The sequence below is a fragment of the Chinchilla lanigera genome, unplaced genomic scaffold (assembly GCF_000276665.1).
Source record: "Chinchilla lanigera isolate Chin_1 unplaced genomic scaffold, ChiLan1.0 scaffold00001, whole genome shotgun sequence".
NCBI classification, from domain to species: domain Eukaryota; kingdom Metazoa; phylum Chordata; class Mammalia; order Rodentia; family Chinchillidae; genus Chinchilla; species Chinchilla lanigera.
Genome location: NW_004955402.1, coordinates 14,976,783 through 14,999,560, shown reverse-complemented (window position 1 = coordinate 14,999,560; position 22,778 = coordinate 14,976,783). Strand labels below are relative to the sequence as shown.

At 41.0% G+C, this 22,778-nt stretch overlaps 1 protein-coding gene across 3 annotated transcripts in view; it reads left to right on the top strand.

Moving 5' to 3' along the window:
* The window catches only part of Chst9 (carbohydrate (N-acetylgalactosamine 4-0) sulfotransferase 9), a 223,140-nt gene that overhangs the window by 116,286 nt on the left and 84,076 nt on the right, over positions 1 to 22,778 (top strand). The gene's annotated exons all lie outside the window — the stretch shown is intronic.

The window sequence follows — 22,778 nt, the reverse complement described above, 5'->3', positions numbered from 1 at the left end:
CATGAGTGACCAATTGCATACTCATCGACTATTCTCAATGTTGTTGTAGGAAACACATAGTAATAAACATACGTCCATTTACAAAATAGCATAGAAACAATACAAACATTACACAGTTATGGACAGATTAGTAGGAAAATATCAATGGCTGCTGTAATACATGGTGATATCTTCAAAGTGATTTCCCTGGAAGACAGAGATATGCAAGAAAGATCTAACAAGTAGTTACAGCCTAAATAGCATATTACCTCCTCACCAGTGACTCCTTTCACTGAGGTGTGATGGCTGGAAGGAAGGCCAGGATTGAAAAGAAGGACCGAGAGACTTGCACCTGTGTCTAGCAACAAGCTGTTTTCTTGTTCCTCCATAGTCATGATTACCCAGGACTCCTCGATGGAGATGACGGTCTGGCCAGAGGGAGAAGGCAGAGTATGCCCCAGGCCCCCTCATTCCTGTTAGACTAACTGCTAGAATGGGTCTGAGCTCTGGGGCCTCCACTTCAGAGGGCAGACCGATCTCCAGTGGTCTCCTTTGCATCCAGGGCATGGCTCAGGGGGCTTCTTAGGGCAGTTCCTCTTGAGGTGGCCTGGCTTTTAACAGTGGTAGCAGATGAATGTATTCATCAAGTTCTTCTTGGAGCCCAGAGAATCAGACTTAGGGTCTGTTTCTCTTGGTGCTGCAACCAAAGCAGCTGCTTTTTCTCGGTCTCTTTGTTTTCTCTCCTTGGCCTCCTCCTCATCACAGCTATAGAATACCGAGGAGGTAATTCGTACTAACATCTCAAGTGAGCCATCTGGGGCAAAAGCCATTTTTTGTAGCTTTTTCTCTTCAGCCTCCCAGAGTACTGGGACCCTACAACCACTTAGTGTCTTGTCCCCAGCCATGAGCACAGGCAGCAGGAATCTCGGTGCAGACCTCTCCAGAGCTCCACATGCTCCACCTCTACAGCCTGTACTGTCAGGGGAAGAATGGCTTCCAGGGGGTCTCCCCAGGTATTGTGCAAGGTCCTCCTGGTTTCCAGCTTCTGAACGGCTCTCGTGACCCTGGTCAGCTAGACCTCTGAGTCTTTGGTTGTAGTCTGTATTCTCATGTTCTCCGAGTCCTTGTTCAGTAGCTGCTCCTCTGCTGACTCTGGAACTTTCTGGTTCTCAACGGCAGGGGCAAGAGAGACCTGTTGTGTGGCATGTGTTCCCAGGGGTTTCTCCATGTTGGGATGATTCATGCACGTCCCCGGGCAGGCCTCCGCAGCCGGCGCGTGGCAGGCCAATTGTGTCATTGCTTCTCTGTGCCATGATAGTTCTAGACCAGCGGCAGCTGACCTGAGGTTCAACCCGTGCCAGCGCATGCCGCCGCACAGCTTCCCGGGCACCGACTGCCTGCCTCCTGGGTGCCTCCATGGCTAGGGGCCAGCCCAAAGGCCAGCGCTCCCCACCGCACGGCCTCCCAGGCGCAGATGACAAACATGTCTTCTATTTTTGTTTTCAAAGTATTTACCACTTCTCTGGGACATTGGACTACATTGTTTAGTTTCCAAAATGCCAACTATGAGTACAGTAAGACGTTATTAAGTCAGACATTGGTAATACACAGTCTGTGGCAACTCTATCTAGACTAACCTAAAATTCACCTTACAATGATTTATAAGGAATGGCTTTACTAATCATAATAGGACACTTGCAACCCATGTAAAGGCATTGTTTTCACAGATCTAGAATATGATCTTTACAGAAAAAAAAAAATTCAGCTATAAAATAACAGTCCATATCATTAGGTAGATATCTCCTTAGACAGACTTTATTTGTAGATTATAGTGTTGAAAGTAGCAAAACTGCATTGCTTTCAATAAATTCTGTTTTCCATTATCTAGGCTGGCTTTTCCTCCCCATCTTCCCAAACTCATTATTTCAATCTAATGAAGTTTACTGTGTTTTAATATATGAATATAAGCATTTGTTAATGAAGATCAATTCCTATTAACTTAGTCTAAAATTAACAAAAATAAATTTTAATTTTTGTTTGTTTTTCTGTAGCATTCATATTTACTTTACAAAAAAAATATATCGTTCTCTTTCCTTCTTCATAATTTCATACAGCAGACTTTAAAAAAAAACTCAGTATCTTCACAAAGCAAACGAGACAAATTCCCAAGATAACAAACATTTGGGGTGAGGCAGGGAAATCTGGCCATATCCTCTGTGGGTGTGCTGAAAGACTGAAGTACAAGTTGTACCTCGCTACATCGCGGTTCACTTATGCCATTTCACTGTATCATGAGATTTAAAAAAAAAAAATACCCATACAGAATTTTATATGTTGTTAAAGTTATGTAGGTTTGAGTATGAAAGTGTTTAAGAGCTTATGAAGTGTTTATAAGAGTGTGGAAAAGGTTAATAAGAGAGTGGGAAAGGTTTATAGGAGTGTGGGAAGGGTTTGTGAAGCCTTAAAATATATATAAATAATAAAATAAATATAACACCTCTACTTCGTGGATTTTCACCTATCGCAGGGGTCTCTGGAACGTAACTCCTGGGATAGGTGACAGATCACTTGTACTGAGTCATAATTCATTTCCTTATTCTTTTACTCCTTTAAACAAATACTAAGCCACACTTATTCTATGAAGGGATGTAGCAGTAAATATAATTTTCTTCTTGTGTTCATTCTACTGGCAACTTATATGTTGAGATAGAGGTGGAGACAAACTTTTCTCATGTGGTAATTGATGTGTAAATTGCAGTAAGCAAAGTCCTTTGGAAAATCAGAGAACAATCATCTGACAGAAGAGGTGGGAAAGTGTTCATAGTAGGTATATTAGTCAGCTTTCCCACCACTGAGACAGAATAAACACCAATACCCACATTTAAAGTTTTGTTTTAGCTCACAGTTTCAGATGATTCAGTTCATGGTTGGTGGACTCAAGGCAGAAATAGCATAGTAAAAGGGACTGGGAGGGGGCAGGTATTCATCTGTGGCAGGCAGAAAGCAGACAGAGCAAGGAGAAACAAGAGATAAGAATACACCCTTCCAGGTCACCCCCAGTAACCCACCTCCAACCAGACCCACCTTCTAACAGCACATCCAGCTATGAAATCATCAACGGATCAATCCACTGTTGAGTATTGTGCCCCATGATCCAATCGCCTTCCAAACACATGAGATCTTGGGGGGATATGTTATGTCTAAACCACAACAGCGGGTATGATGCTTGAGTTAGATAAATAAAGTGAATAGAATTTCTACAAATAGAAGAAAAGAACAACTTTCTCAGCAGTATAAGCAAAAGCACAGAGATACAGAAGTACATGGAGAATGCCCGGGAAATGGCAGACTGGGAATGAGTTGTAGAAAGCTGAGTTCTTGGAATGGGGTAGAGAGTATCTCTAAAAGTCCACTATCAAGGAAAGATGCTCCTTAGCCAAGTATGGTGCCTGTAAACTCAGCTACCTGGGGACGATAAGGCAGGGAATCACAAATTCCAGGCTTGCCTGAGCAACTTAGCAAGAGTTTCCTCAAAAATTTTTTTAAAACAAGGGGGCAGGGGAGGTAGCTCAGTAGTAGAGTTTTGTTTTTGTTTTTCCTTTTTTTTTTTTTTTTTTTTGCCTAGTATCATGAAGTCCTGGGTTCAATTCCCAACACTGAAAGGAAAAAAAGATGTTCTTTAAGTGGTTCATACCAATAACTGGATTTCAGAGAGAATGATTTGAAAGTGTTCTCTATACAGTTAAAGTGGGAAGACTTGGGGATAAATAAGACTCCCTGGGAATAAAGGAAACTTTGAGGAACATGGAACAGAATCAGCTTCTCCTTGAGACACAGGAAAAGAGGGGCTTCTTCTAAGATAAATTCAAAGGTGGATATAAGGAAATATGACAGTGTTTATGTTTGAGAGCTTCCACATTTTCTCCCACTAAGTACTTGGGTAGTACGGGCTGTAGCCTAGCAGGACACATGTTTGAAAGTGAGCTAAGTCACCCATGAATGATGTAACCTGGTCGCACAACTCTTCTAAATTTCAGTGGTACCATCTGTAAAATGGAGGCAGTAATGAATTCCTAATTTGGAGGACTTTCCAGTTATATGACAGCACTTCATGGGCTGCAAAACTGTGTACTGAGGTACACAGCCTGACATGCAGCCAAAACACACTGGCTAACCTTGCTGAAGTCTGACATATAAAACCGGGATAACATGGTGTAGTTTACACAGGTTCCTGAGATTGTGAAAGAGCCCAGCCACATTCCATGCCTTCACACATGTGTTCTAGAGTTGGGGGCTGCTAGATTATTATTACTGTCTATGAATAGGAGTTTGTTTCTGGTGAAAGAGGAAATACCCTCAATAAGCTGTGAAAATACAAAGGGGTACGTCTAAATGTTTTTAAGCAGAATTTAGGGCCCGTTTTACAAAGATGGCTTTGCATGTACAACCACACCTATGTGCTCCAAAGCAGTCACAATAGGTGATTTGATGATGTGGTGTTGGAAAAATCAAAGCAGGTACACTCATGGCTAATCGCTAGCGCCTGTGGAGGAACAATTAGCAGTGTTGGTCAGTGCAGAACCCAGAAATTTAAAGGACTTGAATTTAACAAGTTGTATCCTATCATGTACTCTGGCTTTGCTGGATCAACCAGCATCTTGAGATCCAAAAGCTTTTGTCACTGTCAAGCAGGGGACAGGTTGGGTTTCCACATATCCCCAAAGTCAGGTGCTCTCAACCGTCAGTGGGTCAGTGGTTGGCAAGGTCCCTGTCTGACCTGCCTGTCTTTTCACTACACGTCCTTGGCTTGCAGTCTGGCCACAGCCTCCCTTCCCTTCCTCTTGACTCTTAGCTCTTCTCTAGCACAAGAGAAAGCAAAAAAAGTTTCCTTCCTCCTCTGAAATAGAAAAGTAGAATCTGTCAGCTGGGTGTGGTGGCACACACCTGTAATCCCAGCACTCAGGAGGCTGAGGCAGGAGGATCATTGCAAGTTTGAGGCCAGCCTGGGCTACAAACTGAGTTCAAGACCAGCCTGAATTGGGTAATGAGACCCTGTCTCAAAAAGACAAAAAAAAGAGAAAGAAAAGAAAAGTAGAACCTGAGCCAAATCAAAAAGTGCCAGGCTGCCCACAACCCATCTCACACCACTGACACTAATGCTAAAGTTCAGCCCAGGGTTGGCTGAGTGCAGTAGTTAGGACTGGACTCACGCCCACACCTGGACTGTATTATCTCACCAGCTACTGCAGAAATGTCCAGTGTCCTCTTCATGTGCTTAATGAGCCTTGGGGACCCCAAGAGAGAGCTTCCAAGATTTATCTTGATAGTTACTGAACTTTCCTCAGAGGGAAATTTGAATTGCTAGAGCTCTCATCCTCAATTTTCCAAATGGCAGTAATAAAGAAAATATGGGCTCAATCTCACACATTATCGACTCCTATTTTAATTAATGTAAGATATATTCCTCATTTGGGAACACAGTGGATTTACTTGGTCAGTGATTATTCATTAAGGATGAATACGAGCTGCTAGCGACTATTCAAGATCTTTGAAGACAATGAATGTACATATCTTCTATGAATAATATTTGAAACAGTAGGGAAAAAAACTCTCAAATTCAGACAAAGTTCTAGGTTTTCCTAAAACTGCTACTACCCCAGAGACTAATTAGAGATTTGGAAAGCCCAGAACCTTTTCTTCTCTCTCCTTAATCCCAAAGCCAGCTGTCCTCTTCTGTCCCAATATGAATCACCTGAAATTCACCTCCAAGGCCCTGGCTTCTTGTGTGTTACTTTCTGTTGGCCCGCGAGTGTGTGGCTTGTCAGAGCACAATGTAACATCCACCTCCCGTGTGGGGACTTCCCTACGCAGTTTACGTCTTGGAGAAGTACAGATATCTTCCTTCCCCAGGGTAGCAGAGACCCACCAATGCTTCTCTTGAACTAAAATGCGCATCAATTCTTTCTCTGTGCATGTGTGTGTAAGTGACTGTGTGATCCTGGGGATTAAGCACAACTCCTTCACCCAGAGCTACATCCTCAGCTCATTTTATTTTTTATTTTGAGACAAGTTCTTCCTAACTGGCTAAGATGCCAAGACTGGGCTCAAATGTGTGATCGTCTTGCTTTAGCCTCCCAGAGCACCGGAATTACAGGTGTGCACCTCCATATCAGGCTTCAATCTTTCTTGAATATGCTTTAATCACTTGGTACCTTGCAGCCAGCTCCCAGTGTCCCCTGCAGCTATCATTTCATTCCTGAATGGCTTGTGCATGTCTTCATTCCATATCTGCTCATGAGACCGTCTCATCTCTTGTACAAATAAACACAATGACAAATAGATGCACATTTCATTTCTTTAGCCCTAACCACATTTTCCTTTTATTTCTTCCCTTAATTGGCATGTCTCTTATTTCCAGGTTGTCTATTTTCTTCTTTATTCTCCTTTGTACCCTCCATAGGGCTCACAGGTTTTAGTAGCCCTTGAAATGCAGGCTTTTTGTTTATTTCCCATTTAGTTGGAAGAAAACAAAATACATACATGCAGTGGCAAACTCCAAATTAGGAACAGATGGCCGCATTTCATTGATGTGTTTTCCTCATTGTTCTTTAAAAGTCCTTTGGCAGGTAGTGAAGCAATGCTCAGTTTGGGCCAGTCCCATTAATCCTGGACAGCAAGGATATAAGCCATGTCAGAGGTGGGGACCTTGATGAGATGACTCAGTAAAGAGTCTAAAACTTGAATCTTGACTTGAGAGCCTATACTTCCCCACGTTAGAGACTGTGGTAGCTTTTCTTGATTTCATGAGCAGAGAGTAATTCAAAATCATTTTGAGGGTTATTGAACTGAGAAATGTTCCTTAGAATTTCATGAAGAAAATCTTCAGCAGGGTTTATACACCAGGCAAAGGATCCACAAATGCAAAGGTAATGTTTTTCTACATACTGATAGTGAATTTTATTCTTCCAAAGTAGAAGGAGATTTGATTTTATAGAAAGTCCCTCTACTTAGAGTGACCCACGCCCTGGAGCTTTGCATTCAGTAGGAAGGACCTCTCAGGCACAGTTCCTGGAAAAGACTGCCGTCTACCTATACTCTGTCCTTGGTGCTTCCTTCGGCACAAACAGAAGGAGCCACGTTGTATATTCATGAGCACTGCAGGCTGCAGAACTGTGCCTCCCAGGCTGGAGTTCATGAGATTCCCCAGTCCCAAAGATGCTAAGGGCTGGAATTAAGGTGGGGTTGGTTTTCAGGTGAAGGTGTGCAGGGTGCAGCTGCCTATCTTAATGCTTCAACAGTAGCCGCCTGGCTCCTTCTTCCACACCAGAAGACATCTTTCCCCTCATCAGCCCGAACATCTTTCTCTGCAGATAGATTGCCAAAGCCGGTAGGAAGGGATAGTTACAGACTTCTACAACCTTCCTGAGTGTGTGAGAATTAAGCCTTACAAATCACAAATCTCACAAGAATTGATGAATATGATTTTTGTAAAATGCAACACAAAGCATATGATTCTTCGCCTAACAGTTTTGACTGGGGAGCCCTTACACCGCAGGGGGCAGACACACTCTGCCACCCTTCCCTACCCTCAGGAGACTGTAGGCTTCTTTGCAGCCTGCACATTCTACAAAAGCCATCACTGTGATTCTCATGCCCATAACCATAAACCATGGAGTTGTTGGGTCTTTGTCTTTTGGAGGGAAAGAAGTTGTACATTTTTATTCTTGTTTGAAAATAATCAGCCAGGAAAAACTGGCATCCCACAGTTAATTTGGCTGTTCTCTTAAATATTTTCCTGGTACCTGGATTCTGCGTCCATTATTTTAATAACCTGATCTGCAAGTGTTTTGCACCCTCTCATTGAAGTTCCAAGTAATCTGAAGGGTCAAAGTTTTCAAATTTTTTGTCTTGCATTAAAACGATCTGTCATTTCTATTGTAGCTACACCCAAAAGTCTTTTCCCTAGCATTAAAGTGCCCTACAGAATAATTCGCTGATGATGAAGGTGGAATTCTTCTCAAAGTGTAACTGCTCCCCTTGCTGGCATAATGTGGCAATGACAGCCCATTCGTCTTGGGAAATTTAATCTTGATTCAGAGCAAGGGCTTAATTTCGATTTAGTTTTGCTTGTTTAGGGGCGGTATTTGTTTATATATTTTTGGTCCTCACAGTAAACTGAAACTAAGTCTAAAGAAACTGATACATTAATGCTGTCATAATACTTTGTAAATCATGTAGGCTAAACTTTTTTTTTTACATAGGCTAAATTATGGAATATTGTACAAGAATTTTTAAATACTTCTCATGTGAAAAAAGTAAGCATATGATAAATAGTGTTTAGTGCTTAAGATTTTCAATAAATAACAAAACCTCTAAATTTCTCAATTGAGGTACAATTTATATGCAGTAAAATTTCCACATTTGTTTAATATGAATTTTGATCATTTATACACCTATACTGGCCACACAAAATAAGGTATTGAATCTTACATTTTATTTGGTTTTCTTTTTTGGTACCAGGAATCAAACTGAGGACCTTTCGCTTGCCAGGCAGGCGTTCATGCTGCTGAGCTACATCCCCAGCCCGAATCTTACATTTTAAATATTTCTCTCGCCCCCTTTTCACTCACTTCCAATCCCAGACATCTTGATCTTTCTTCCATACTCTGTTTTGCACTGCCCATATGACCATTTTCTCATTTTTATCACCATTAGTTTGACCCATTCTTGGACTTCATGTAAATAACACATCACATGCTTTGTAAAGGGTTTTTTCTCATGCCGTAATTATATATATATATATATATATATATATATATATATATAGCCTATTCCTTTTGTATTACTGTCTACTATTTTATTATATATGATACCACAAGCTATTGAACTTGTTTCGGACTTTTAATTGTCTTGTTTGGGACTTTTATGTTTTTGGAGGTTTCTGAGACAGGGTCTCCCTATGTAGTTCAGGCTGGCCTTGAACTTACTATGTAGCCCGGGTTGGCCTCAGACTCATGGCAATCCTCCCACATCAGCCTTCTAAGTGCTGGGATTACAGGCATGCCCCACCACACCCAGCTTGCTTTGGACATTTAGGTAATTTCTAGTACAGCATTTTTATGAGTAAATAAGATTATATGAATATTCTTATACAGTCTATTTGTGGATACGTTTTTATTTCTGTTGGATAAATACCAAAAACAAAGTTTTTAGGTCACAAGGTAAGTGTTTAATTGTACAAGAAACTGACCAACAGCCCCCAGCAGGGTTAGAAGTTCTCACTCCTCCTCATCTCTACCAACAGGGGGTGGGAAGTGAGCCTGCTTCTGTTTTGAACTTGCCTATTTTTAAGGTCTACTCATGCTATGCTCATCTTCTTGTGCTCTTATTGCCCATTTGTGTATCTTCCTGGTGCAATGTTTTCACATTTTATTGAAAACAAAATATAGCTGAACTATCTAGTGTCATTCATAGGAGTTCCTGCATTCTGAGTATAAGCCCATTGTCAGGCAGATGTGTTATATGAATAGCTCTGCAGTTTGTGGCTTACTTATTATTTTTGTTAAAGTGCCTTTTGAGGAACACAAATTTTTAATTTTCGTAAAGAACAATGGGTTGTTTTTCTCCTTTATGCTTAATGCTTTTTAGCATCCAAAGAAATCGTTTTTCTGTCCAAGGTTGTGAAGATATTCTGCTACTACTGGAAAGAGCAACTTTTTAAGACTGAGAATAACAGTGAGGACAGTTTTCAGACAGACAAAGAGGCATGTTTACAATGACTAAAACAAGGGATTGCCTCTTCATTTTCATACATTTGTGATTACTTCTTAATTTTCAGAAGTCTTCTTGGTTTATCCACCTTTTTCTAAGAACTAAATGATGGTAACTGGCACCTTAGGGGTTTTGAGACTAGTCAGTTTTGAAGTGTTAGGAAAGCTCAGTGTGAAGTTTGAATGTCCTCCATATGCTAATGACTTTAGAGAATGATGTTTATATCACAGGTGATTTTATAACGTTATTCACTGGTAATGAATTGACAAAAGATATCAATTCCAGGGAACTAGATCATGCTATCTCTAGTCTCTATCCTCATTTTTGCAGCAACAAATTGATCACAAATTATCAAACTGCCTTAGTTATTTCATTTGTTCTATATATTCATTTAAGTATGTGAAATTTTTAATATCTTAAATACACATCCTCAAATATGTATAGATATACAGATAGATGATAGATAGACAGATACAGATATAAAGATATGTAAAAGGCCTTGATCACCTTTACTAAGATGCTATCCTAACATCACTAAAGCTTAGGAAAGCTCTAACAATATTTACTCCTTCGATTAGTGTTTGTTTATTGATAGGTAACTGTGTGCCCCACAGTGGGGAGTCAGTGACCAGGTACACGACCTCTAGGGGCTTACTGTGTAGTGGAACCAAGAGTGGTACTGTTTGAAAACAAAGGCACTGTTTTCAATTGTGTCTGATGCTCTGTAGGGACATTGCAGGTGCTGTACAGATAGTAGCAGGAATATTACAGGAGCTGTAGAGACAGTCACAGGGAAGATCTGTCTCAGGGAGGCCTGCTTGAGCAGGTGCAGCTAATCAGACACTAAGAGGGACCCAGCTGTGTGCCAGGTGGAGGAGAGCACTCTGTACAGGTGGAGTGTGAAGGCTGAGGTCTTAGTCAGGGAAGAGCCAGCATGTTCTGGGCCAAGGGGTAGGGTGCAGGGAGCAGAGGGAAGACAAAGGTAAAGCAGAGTAGAAAATGGAGACTACAGAAAGATCCCTGCAGGGCCTCACCAGCCACACACAGGAATAACTGAGGAAGACTCTGGTATCTTTCAGAAGCACAGAAGAAAAGGTCACATGCCTTACAAAAGAAGTGGAAGTGTTTAGGAAAAGGGGTGTTATGATTTGCATCTATATGTCCACCCATAACCTCATGCAGTCATAGGGGTGGGCTTCTAGAGTTTGTGAATGATTCGTGGTCCAGTGCTAAGATTATAGGTGTAAGTGCTGCACCCACATACAATAGCCTGCATACAATATAAGGGAGGAAAAGGGGCTTGTTCTCTTGCTCCTCCCTTTTTGTTCTTGTTGCTTTTGCTGTCTTCTACCATCATCAACTATTGTCCCCCTGCCTTGGAGCTGTCTGATAATGGGCTGAAACCTCCACAAATTGTTAGCTAAATAAACCTTTCCCTCTTTAATTGTGGGCATTGGTATTTTGTCATAGCAGTGAGAGAGAAGTAACTAAAACAGAATTTGGTACCAGAGAAGTGGGTCGTTGCTGTCACTGTACCTGCCCATGTGATTCAAGAGCCTTTGGGAATGGCTTGTGGGAAGAGTTTGGAAAGGTTCAGAGATGTCCCCTGAAAGAGTAGCACTGGAACACATTAGGCTGTTCCATATGGGAGATTTTAGAAAGAGCTCAAAAGACCAGAAGGCTGATGGAATTTCTGCCATTAAAGACCAGGTTTGGAGGCTTCTGCTGGGAAGAAGGACTGCATTGGTTGTTGGAATCCAGATGACATATGTTCTGGCTTGACAGAAAGTTTGGAGTATTTTGCTCATGTCCAGAGACTTTGCCTGAGACTAAGATTAAGGGCAGCGGACTAATTAAACTGAAAGAAAAAATTGCAACACAGTCGAATGTTGAAGCGGTGGCCTGGCTATCGCTGGGGGCTTTTAGCCAGATTTATGTTGAGAACCAAGTACAAAGAGCCCAGCAGGATGATTTAAAAGGCGAGTTTTGCCAGAAAGGAAGCTCCCATAAAGCTGTGGACTGGACTGCAGAGGTAGAGCAGAGGAAATCTGCCTTGCTGAGAAGGAACAGGGGAATAGAAAAGATGGCCTGAGAGCATCACAAGAAGCAGCAGAACCCCACCCTTTGCAGCCTCAAAATTGCAAAAGTGAGACTTTGCTTTGAGGAGAAAGCTGCAGAGCACTATGTTCTACAATGACAGCAGTGACTGCACCACATTCCAGAATGGTGGCAGCATAGAGAATTTGTTCCTCAGAATTGGATTTGAAGTGCTCCCCTACAGACAAGAAGGGAAGAAGCCTGGCTACTGCTCCAGCTAGCAGCAGACCTTGACAGCATCCATGTGGCACTGGTTTTAGGTGCATGCAGAATGCAGTAGCTCTGAAGTTAAAAAAAAGCTTCCATATAGATTTCAGAAGAAGGCCTGGGAGGCCAGGCAATGTGCTCCTGAGAGGGAAATATGTGAAGCTGTGAGGGTGAAGCCAGAGGTGCAGTGTAGACCCCAGAAGTTTGGAGAAGCCAGGAATGGAGACTGTCTGAGGAAACCTGCAAGGAGGGAGCAGAGTGGGCCCAAGAGAGAAGCCATGAGAGCTACAATCACCAGACGTGCCATAGGGGTGGAGTCACTCAAGCTCTTTGGAGCTCCCAACTTGCCACTGGTTGCATTGGATGCTACACATGAAACTACAGGACCATTTTCCCTGCTGGATTTTGGACTTGCTTTGGTCCCATTCTTTTGTATCCTCCCATTTGTACCTTTTGGAATGGTAATGTTTATCTTGTGCAATTAAATGTTGGAAATGTTTAACTTTCATTTCATTTGTACAGGGCTCACAGATAAGAGTTTGCTTTAGGTCTCAGAGGAGACTTGGACTCTTAAGCAATGCTGAAATTGTTAGGACTTCGGCATCTCTTCAAGATGGACTAAAATGCCTTTTGCATAAAGGGATGTGCATGAGTCTTTGGGAGGCCGGGGGCAGAATGTTGTGGTTTGTGTCTAGATGTCCCCCACAAAGCCTTGTGCAGTCGTGGGGTGGGCTTGTAGAGTTTGTGCTTGATACATGGTTCAATGCTGGGATTATGGGTGTGAGTGCTACACACACCCTGGAGCAGGTAGCCTACATACAATATCAGGGAGGGAAAGGGGCTTGCTGTCTTGCTCCTCCCTTTTTGCTCTTGTTACTTTTGCTTTCTTCTGCTCTCATGAGCTGTTGCTCCTCTACCATACCACCCTGCCTTGAAACTAGCTAATTATGGGCTGAAACCTCCACAAACTGTGATCTAAATAAATCTTTCACTCTTTAATTTTGGGTGTTGGGCATTTTTGTCTCAGCAATGAGAGAAAAGTAACTAAGACAAGGGGTATTAATCTGTGCTTATTTAGAGTTCCCCAAAATCAACTTATGAGTGGTGACAGGTGGCACATGGCCAGGAGTGACTAGGGTCACTTGCTGATATTTATTAAACAGAATTGTCAAAACACAAGTCCAGTAGAAGTGTGACACAGTAAGGAGAATACTGGCCAAGTACATACATGAGGTCCATGCTGAAGATGTCCAGAGAGGCCTCATCCCAAGTTGGACTGATAAAGAAGTCAACAGAAAAGGAAAATCTGAAAAGGAGACATATGCTATACGCTAAATAAATGGCAAAAACCAGGAAAACAAGAACAAAATGGAACACAGAAATAAAGGTCAGGAAAAGGTCAGGAATGTGTTATTAATAGTGCTGACTGCAACTGCAAAATTGGAGCTATAAACTAGGTAAAGGTCCCTCCTGGTCTCTCTAATGTGTATGCAGAAAATATTTGTCAGTCAACCACTGTTCAACTTACACTTTTGTACAGGAAATAAACAGTTTTTCTCATAAAAATTCTCCAGTTCCCGACTCACTGTTTTGAAAATCTGAAAGTAAATCTGTGGATAAGCTCAGGGGTTTCCTAATAGTTTGATAGGTTCCTTTACAACACTAAACATATTTGTGTGTGTTGGTTACAGAATCATTAGCCTTACCAGATCTTTGACTACTTATAAAGGTTCATTGTATTAGGTATTTTATCATACCTCCCGAGGCTAAATTTGGCTAGTTGATATCACAGTGGAATTTGAACATAGGAGCATAGAGCTAATTTCCTCATTTGACTTTTAAATTAGTTTTGTGTGTGTTAACTAAAATTGAAATGTTTCAATTACGAATAATGCCAAGATGAGTGGGTATACTCCATTGACTTTAATGAAGTGTACATGTTCTTGCAGGCTTGTGAGTGACAGCCTGGTTGCAGAGTCCTTAAATCTTGTTATTTAATACTTCCTGCACTTAACATATTTTATTTACAAAATACCACAATCATAGCCCTTTAATTTTATGAACACAATTGAACTTTAAAATTCTGTTCATCAGTGTTACCAAGGAATTGATCTTACTAAGGATGTGTCTGACTTATTTTTGCATAAAAAGATTTGACAGCCAATTAAATAAATCCAAGTTAGCTAACATTTTCTACATGTCTTATTTGAGAGGAATTGTGCTAAGAGATTAATTTTTAAAAAAAACAAACATCATTTAAAGTTGCCTAGATTTTAATGTTTTAATTCTAGATAATCGAAAATTTTAAATGATATTTGGGTCTTCAGTGATCATAATAAAGTGTATATAATAAATCAAACACCAAGCAACACCTGCTACTAACATATGCAGGAGGAGGCAACTAGGAAAATTTGAGTAATAATTTTAATTCTATAGGACCTCAAGGAAAGATTTTTGCTAATTTGTAAACCAAGGAATCCTTTTTTAGGTTACATCTTTAATGGTTGTATGAAGGGTTAAAATATGCTGAAATACTTGTAAGTGTATTTAAATTTCTTGTCATATATCAAGGCCTCATGCTCAAGCTATGGTTCTCTTGTTTTATCATTTTTATTAATTTTTTCATGCCAAACAAGGAATCATATTATAAAACACTTACAAATTAACAACTTTTCCCTGGATATTAGGAGGGTGAAGTACTCAGTAATTCATGCGATGCCGAACTTTGCAATGAACAGTACATTCTGAGTGTGTAGCACTGAAAATCAGCCAAGGCACAACCAGACCCATGTAGGCCAGGGCATTAAGGCAAGGGGACTTTACCCCTCTTCACATTGTTGCCATTCTAATGGCCAAAGGCAAGGGGCCACAGGACCTTGTGAGTGGAAGGCAGGCAGTCTAAATTAGAATCTGGGAAGCATGTGAGGAATTGGGAAATACAGCTGGTGACATCTATAGGCCTGGTAGGAATTTGGAACCAAGGGGATTGGGAAGAACTGGGCAGTGGAACCCCCTTCCACCCTAGAGAGTCCCCCAGGGCCAGGACCTCACTCTAGCTTCCAGGCTCCTCAAGACTGAAAGTGTGGAAACTTTTAAATAAGGGAAGTAAATACAGTGGATAGTTCAGCAGTCTGAGTTTCAAGGCACCCCAAGTTTACTTTTAGCTTGTTCTCTTAAAGGATTTCCCCTTTCCTGTACTACCCCCTATACAGGGCAGCTGTTCAGTCTACCTAGGGGATCTCCTACTCCCAGCAGCCTGCACTTGGCTGGCCGGTTTGCCTTCCTCCAAGGATGGAATTCGGGACAGCTCTGGACCTCTTCATTGTCAGGTTGATGGTGGCTTTCCTAGAGTTGATCAGAGGGTCCAGGCTTTCCAGATCCTCCTGAACTCCGTCCCTAGCCTCCACTCTCTCACCCCAGACCTCTGCCCAGGCCCTGCAGGGCTGCCTCACTGCATCTCTTAAAGCTGCCTGTGCTACACCAGTGATCACTCCGCTGTGCTGCAATCATTCTGCACCCTCCAGGGTGCACCGCAAGCCCCAACACTGCAGCAGCAGACTTCCACAGAGCTCCCTGTGAACAGTAGTCCACTCTGGGCTCTCGTTTGTCTGCACCATTAGCTGTTCAATGCCAAGTTACTTGGCATGTAGTTGTTCCATGATGGTTTAACTTCCCAGAGGAGTCAAGAAACTGCACCATGAGATCCTGTTGTGTCATTCCTTGCCCTTCCCATAGCCCATGCATAATAACTGCATACTTCTGCATAAAGTTCTTCACTGTGAAGAAGCATATGGGGGTGGAAGATGGACAATGTGTAAGTTTATTTCTTTTTTTGACACCAGCAACCTTCCTCCTGTGATTTGGTGCTTGATCCTGGCCCCTTCCTCTCCCTTGGGCATGATAAGCCCTACGTTCTAAAGCCAGAGAGAACTGGATTCAAGTCCTCACCCATTGTATGGCCTTGGGCAAGTTGGTCAGCCTCTCAAAAGCTTAATTCTATATACTAAAAATTGTTTTAGTGAAAGAACTTATATTAATGCAAGTGATTATACACTTATTACGTTGTTGTTGTATCTTCTTTATTACTGCAGAACTGAACCCATATTTTATACCAATAATTAACCCAAAGGGCTGAGGAACAAATTAGCCTTGCTCCCCACCCCTTGTCTACCTCACTCCACACCTGAGCTTCACAAACTTGGCTGATATTAAAAGTCACCTGGGCTCATGACAAACTATGAGCACCTGGGTGTTACTCAAGAGCCCATGCTTCGTAAACCAGCACTCTTCGGTGGCTGCCCCCTCACTGCAAGACTCCTCAGTGTGTTTGGCTTCCTCTCTTCCCTTCCCTGCTTGCCCTTCTGAGGACTGTTTGCCATAATTCCTGAGCTGGCATCCTATTCTCTTTCAGGACAGTCCCTATCGGGAAATTCCCAATCAAATACGTACTAGAGATTGTCAAACTCTCCAGTCCCCATACCCCTTGAGATTGTTCTACCAGTGCCAAAATGCTAGGTGATAGATGTCCGTTGCTAAGTTTACTTCATATAAAGAGGAAAAACTAATTTGTCTGCAGACATGTTGAAATGAAAATTTTCACTTTGTGATAGACATATATTTAATAAAGAACTTAGTATCCCTAGAAATATTTACAGCATCTAAGGCATATAAGCCTTCATAGAAAAGTGAGGACAATAAGGTGAAAACAATAGAAGTATTACCTTATTTCTTTTGCTGGTTTAATTTAGAAACTATGCTTTCAGGTTTTACCTCCCAGGCTTGCGGTTCTGTGTATTTCTAATGCAACCCAAAGTAGGTTACCAAGGATTTTATGCTACCAAAGGCAAAAGGAAAACAAAAGAAAAATATAAAGTAGATGAGAAGAGGGCTTTTTCACAATTCTATTATGTCCAAAAACTTTTCCAAGGTTGTATTTCAGAAGATAAGTTTTTAAAAGTATTTGATGGTACCTTTTACAGTGGAGCCATAGAATAATAAAAGCTTATTTAATTTCATTTTCCACTCCATTATTCCCCAAAAAGTAGTACCAAGTGAAGAAATGCCCTCATGGATTGCATGTCATCTGTCAGAAATTTATTACCACATTTGCTGATTTTATTTCACCTATCCTTCTAAAATATTTTAATTCTAAACTGAGGGAAGGAAGTTACACTAAGATCTAGACCTTATTCACATCATGACTTGGTAACTTCCACTTATTCAAAGATGTGTATTCATCATTTTCTCTACTAAAGTTTCTAAACAAATTCAAATTATCAAGCATTTATTAAACAATGATACATGCAGACATCATCCCAGGAAGATCCACATGCGTTATTTCTGTGTCATTCCAACTCCAAGGTCACCCACTGTCAGAGTGGACTCCCTGGGTGACCACTTAACCATTGTAGGTTTTCTCATCCATAAACTGAGTGTGGTCCAGGAAGGCAGTAAGATAAAGTGCTCTCGAAGATCCTTTTCAACTTTGAAGTCTTGAGATCCCATGACTGAATTGGAGTTGCACATATACACGGAGCGCAACAAAATGTTAAGTAGAACCCAGCGGGGCTCCTTTCTTCTTCAAGTCCTTAATGTACAGAGCAAAAACCTCCCTCACACAGCTAAGTAAGCCTCTATGTGTGTCGGACAGAAGAGCACAGCAAGAGACAAGAAGAGAGTGAACATTTTGTCAGTGATTACTTTGGTCTCCAATTTGCAGTTTTCAGAGTTTTTGCAAAGGGCGGGTATAAATAAAAAACATATGTCTAGTCCAAACCTATGTCTGAAGATTGAAAGAGTAGAAGACTCACTTCTCTTCATGGTGGCGGGATAGACGGTATGTTAATCTTATGAATACCCACTGTGAGTCCAGGGCTAGGTGCTACAAGAATAAGAAAGCAACCAAAAAGAGTAGTGAAAAACACATAGAAAAGAAGCAGGTATGTGAAGCATACTGCTTGGCCTGCAGCACATATGCGTGTTTAACATGTGGTTGTGTGTGTATGTGTGTGTTACTGGGGATTGAATGTAGGGCCTTTGCACTGAACTGCATGCCCTGCTATTACTTTTTCCTTTTTGAGACAGGATCTCTGTAAATTGCCCAGGCTGGCCTCAAACTTGTCATTCTTTCTGCTTCAGCCAGGCATGTACCACCACACCCAGCTAACATTTTTTTCTGCAATTTTCATTTCTTCCAATTAAATATTTTCCATTTAAAGAAATGAAATGCAAGTTCAAAATGTACCATACCAAAGCCAAAAGATATGAATTGTGAAGGGTTACAAATGAGACAAAGAACTGCATTTAAATTGATTAGGTTCCACATAACATGGTTAAGAGGAACTAAATATAAGTGAGGGGATAATGCTTTTAGGATTTATGTCTTATAATAGCTAACTAATGGATTGTTGCTGTAAATACTTGAAAGACCAGTTGACCATTCTGAAATTGCTTATCTAGCTGGACCAATTCTCTGAAATAACAATGCCGTACCTGCCCTAGGTTGATATGTAACCCCCAAACTCTACTCTCCTGGGCTCTGGGTACCATTTCTTTCTGTGTTTCATGAGACTTCCTGGGTGGACTACTAATTTTTCTCCATCATCTTGAGACTTTTCCTGACTCCTTTCTGTCAGTATCCACAATATCCATAATAGTGGATATCCACAGTATCCACTGTATCCACTGTGTTTTCTTCTTTAAAGAGATAGATAGATAAATAGATAGATAGATAGATAGATAGATAACACAGATCATTGATTTCAGTGTCTCCCTCCAGATACTTCTCTTTCCCTTGGCCTTGCATCTTAAAAGACTTAACTTCCTTTTCTGCTTCTCACCCTCATTTACTTCCTGTCCACTCCCATCTGGCTTCTGTCCCAGCCACTTCCGTCCACTCCACTGGCTTGCTCTAGCTAATGAACTCTGTGTCATTAAACTTAAAGGACACTTCATGATCTGCCTGACTTTGCTTGTATTCATTTTATTATGCCCAGCTCCCTGAAAATTAAGACTTCCATCCCCTTCTCCAACTCCTCCTTCTCCTTCCTCTTGACATTGTCTTCCTGGATCTGAATTTTACACAATAAATTCTTTGTGGTTTGGTGCAAGGTGCACTTTGATTTTAATGTATACTCTTTCCATAGAGGTTCCATTCATTCGTACAGTATCTTCTTCACTGCCTAGTCTCAGAAAACAATAACCACAATATTAACTGCCTATTAGTGTGCCATTATTGTCATTCCTCCAAAACCTGTCGCTCTTCCCAAAACTCTCAACTTTAATGTCACGTATTTGCTCCTACTGGAAACATACAACTCAGCTCTTTCCCTCTCCTTCAGCTCATATGTTCAATTGGCAATCTGGTCCACTGTACCTCTGAAGTGTCCAGCTGCTGTCTCTTTCTTTCTCTGTACATCACAATCTCACAGCTCCTAACTGGTCTGCTTGCATTCATTCTTCCCTGTCCTATCCATTGTCGCATCCCTTCCTATATCACAGCCAGAGTGAATTTCACCAAATGCAGAGCTCAGTGTATCATTCTACAGCTTGAAATGTTTCAGAGGCTTCCCACCACCCTTAGAAGAAAGCGCAAATTCCCTTACCATTGTATAAGATATGTCCTCTACCTGCAAACCTCACCCTCCCTGCTTTCCATGATTCTGATGAGACCCATTCAACTTTCTCTTGCACTGAGCCACTTTCTGCAGCCTGGTCAAGAAGAACCCTTCCTGATCATGTGTGTTCTTGATCTTTACCATTTCCTTCCCCCCTCATCCCACCCTTCTCCCCACTTCCAAGTTTTGCCTCTGTCTTAAGATTGTGGACACTTCCTCCAGGAAATTCTGTAAACGTACCAGTTCCTGTTGATTAGAAAAGAGCTCTTCTTGGTTATTTCTACCTTAATACACCCTTAATACGCCTTAATCATATCATCTGCCACATTGTTTTGTTTTTTTTTGTTTTTTTTTTTGGTTTTTTTTTTGGTTTTTCTCCGGTACCGGGAACCGAACTCACGACCTTGCGCTTGCCAGGCAGGCGCTTTTGCCGCTGAGCTAAATCCCCAGCCCCTGCCACATTGTGATTATATAAAGATGCAGAGAACTTTTTTTGTGCAGTGTATCTTTTCAATCCGATTATATGCATCCCTGACCTTTCAACAACTTGCACCTTTCCTGCTACATAATAAATCTCAAAATTTTGGAATGAATAGATAAATAATAAAGTTTCTCGTTTTTGTTTCTCTCCTCTTCTAAAATCTTCCTTTCATCCACTCCAAATTTACCTTCTTATAACTTCATTTTCCAGTCTTATAAGAAAATATCTGCATGAAAGGTAGACACAGCTTTGGTTCCATTTTGGTTCCTAGCCTTAACTCATTCTCTCCAAGGATACCTTGTGGATCTGTCTTGCAGAACAGTTCTTGGAGGGGTTGCCTGTGGTGTAAGCACTTTGCCTTATGATCTCTCCAATAGCAGATGATGGGATCTTCTGACCCAGAAACAGCAGATGATTGGGCATAATATTGCAATACGTATACCCCTACACAGGCAAAGCTTTTTCTTTGATCTGGGAGAGTTCAGCATATTGTAGATTCAGCTCAAAGGAGTCAATTGGTTGAGAGAGTGAGAAAGCTGCTGCTCCAGGAACAAAGAGAGCACCAGGTTTTATTGATTTTCCAGGGTGATCTAATGTCTGGTAAGTCCCATTAGCCAGGGGCATGATTCCAAAAGATGTTTCTTCTTCAGTGGGTAGTCATGGTCAATTTGTGCTAGAGGCTGTTGAATTTTCGTGTTGCTAGAGCAATCATCCTGCACAACACATCCTGGCCTTGTGCATCTGGACCCTGCGATAGCAGCAAAGGACTGCAAATGCATGAGCTTTTGCAGCTTCTGAAAAAGCACAATGGTGCAGGCAGAAAGAGGAAGGAGAGAAAGCAAAAGAAAAGACATAGCAGGTCCAGTGAGCAGTAGGTCAGTTTACCTCTGTATTATAGTATTATCCAAAATATTTCAAATGATCAACATGTCTATGTGCAGAGCTGCACAAAATCTGGCTCAAAGGTTAAGACAGCAAAGAGACATAATATGAAGACAAAAATGCCAGACCTTTCATCCCATTGCAGTCAGCCATCAGATTTCTGTGAGCTCAAGGAAAGGAGCAGTGTTTTCAGCAACAGTGACCTTCATGTCCCCAGGAAATAACCCAAGCAACTGTGATGATAGCCCACACATTTGAAATGTTATCTATAGCAAGGCTAGCAGGAAACTAACAATGTATTTCCCAGTTCTGTGACCTCCAGTTGTTTTGACATTGACTTAGAGCAAGTGAAGCTAGAGAAGCTTATTCAGATTTTTCTTTGCTTGGTAACAGTTTCTCATATCATAAAATATTCTGCCTCTGTGGTTTTATCAGTTTCTCACTAGAGGTGTGTGAAACATACCGTGCTACAAGTGGTAACAGTTTACCATTCCCAGGAGCTTATTTGGTCAACCCAATCTCCTACCCCACTGCTGTCCATCATGTTGGTCCCTAACTGTCCAATCCCTGTCCTATCCCTGCTCTCTTTTAACTGGGAAGAGGAATGACATTTTTGTCTTTTTTTTATTTTAAAGAGAAAAAAAAACTAACAAAACAACAACAATTAAGACAAAAACAAAACAACAAAAATGATACATGACCTCAAAACAAAGTGGTAGGAATTAACAACAGTTACCACATTACATACTGTTATCTTGAACGAAGTTGCTCAGTCCACCAGAAATAAGAATGTAAGATTGAGAAAACAACCAAAGACAGTAACAAGTAATAAAAAAAAAAAAAAAATTGGAAATGAGGCAGAGCTTCACCATACAAGATGGTAGGAGTTCAGCAATGGTTCTTGTACTGCATATTGTTTTCTTCAGATCAGTCATCCTGATTACCAGATACAATCATGCAAAATTGGTCAAAAAAAATTTTAAGCATTAACTGTTCCTTTCGATAAACCACAGACGACAGCAATACACCTAATCCCAGCTATCATTGTATATTCATATAAATTTTGTCATTCATTTTAAAGAGAAAAGAAAAAACCAAAATAACAGAAACAAATGCATAAACAAAACAGCGTAAAAAAGAAATAAAAATGATACAGAATTTCAAAACAAGGTGAAAGGATATTAACAGTGATTGTTTATTACATAATATTATCCTCAAAATGGTGGCACAGATAACGAGATTTAGGCATGTAAGATTGATCAAACAATTACACATTACCAGTTCCTTTCCATAAACGAACAGAATGACATTTTGTTATAATCAGTTTTCCTTCCAAGTAACTAAAAGTACATCTCAACAACCTAGATGCCTCAACTCACAGTTGAATTTTTATACTGCAGCTTGTAATTCTCCTGGCTTTATGGGATTATTAACTCCCAAATTAAATATATGTAGACATTTATCCTGATTTAATTTTTGCATTCATAATGATGGATTTCCTCCTATGTGCACACCTTTATGTGTTTCCTTTCTACTGATAGCAGGGTACACATGCAAAGCAGCAGAATGAGAAGCACGGTGTCTCAGTCACTCTCTTGTCACTGAGACATGACACTGGAAACCCACAATTTAAAGAAAAAGAGATTTATTTTGATGGACCAGCTTTCAAGGTCTCAGTCCATAGTCAGCTGGATCCAAGCCAAGAAGACCTGGTGCAAGGGCCTGGACAGAGGAAAGCTGTTCCC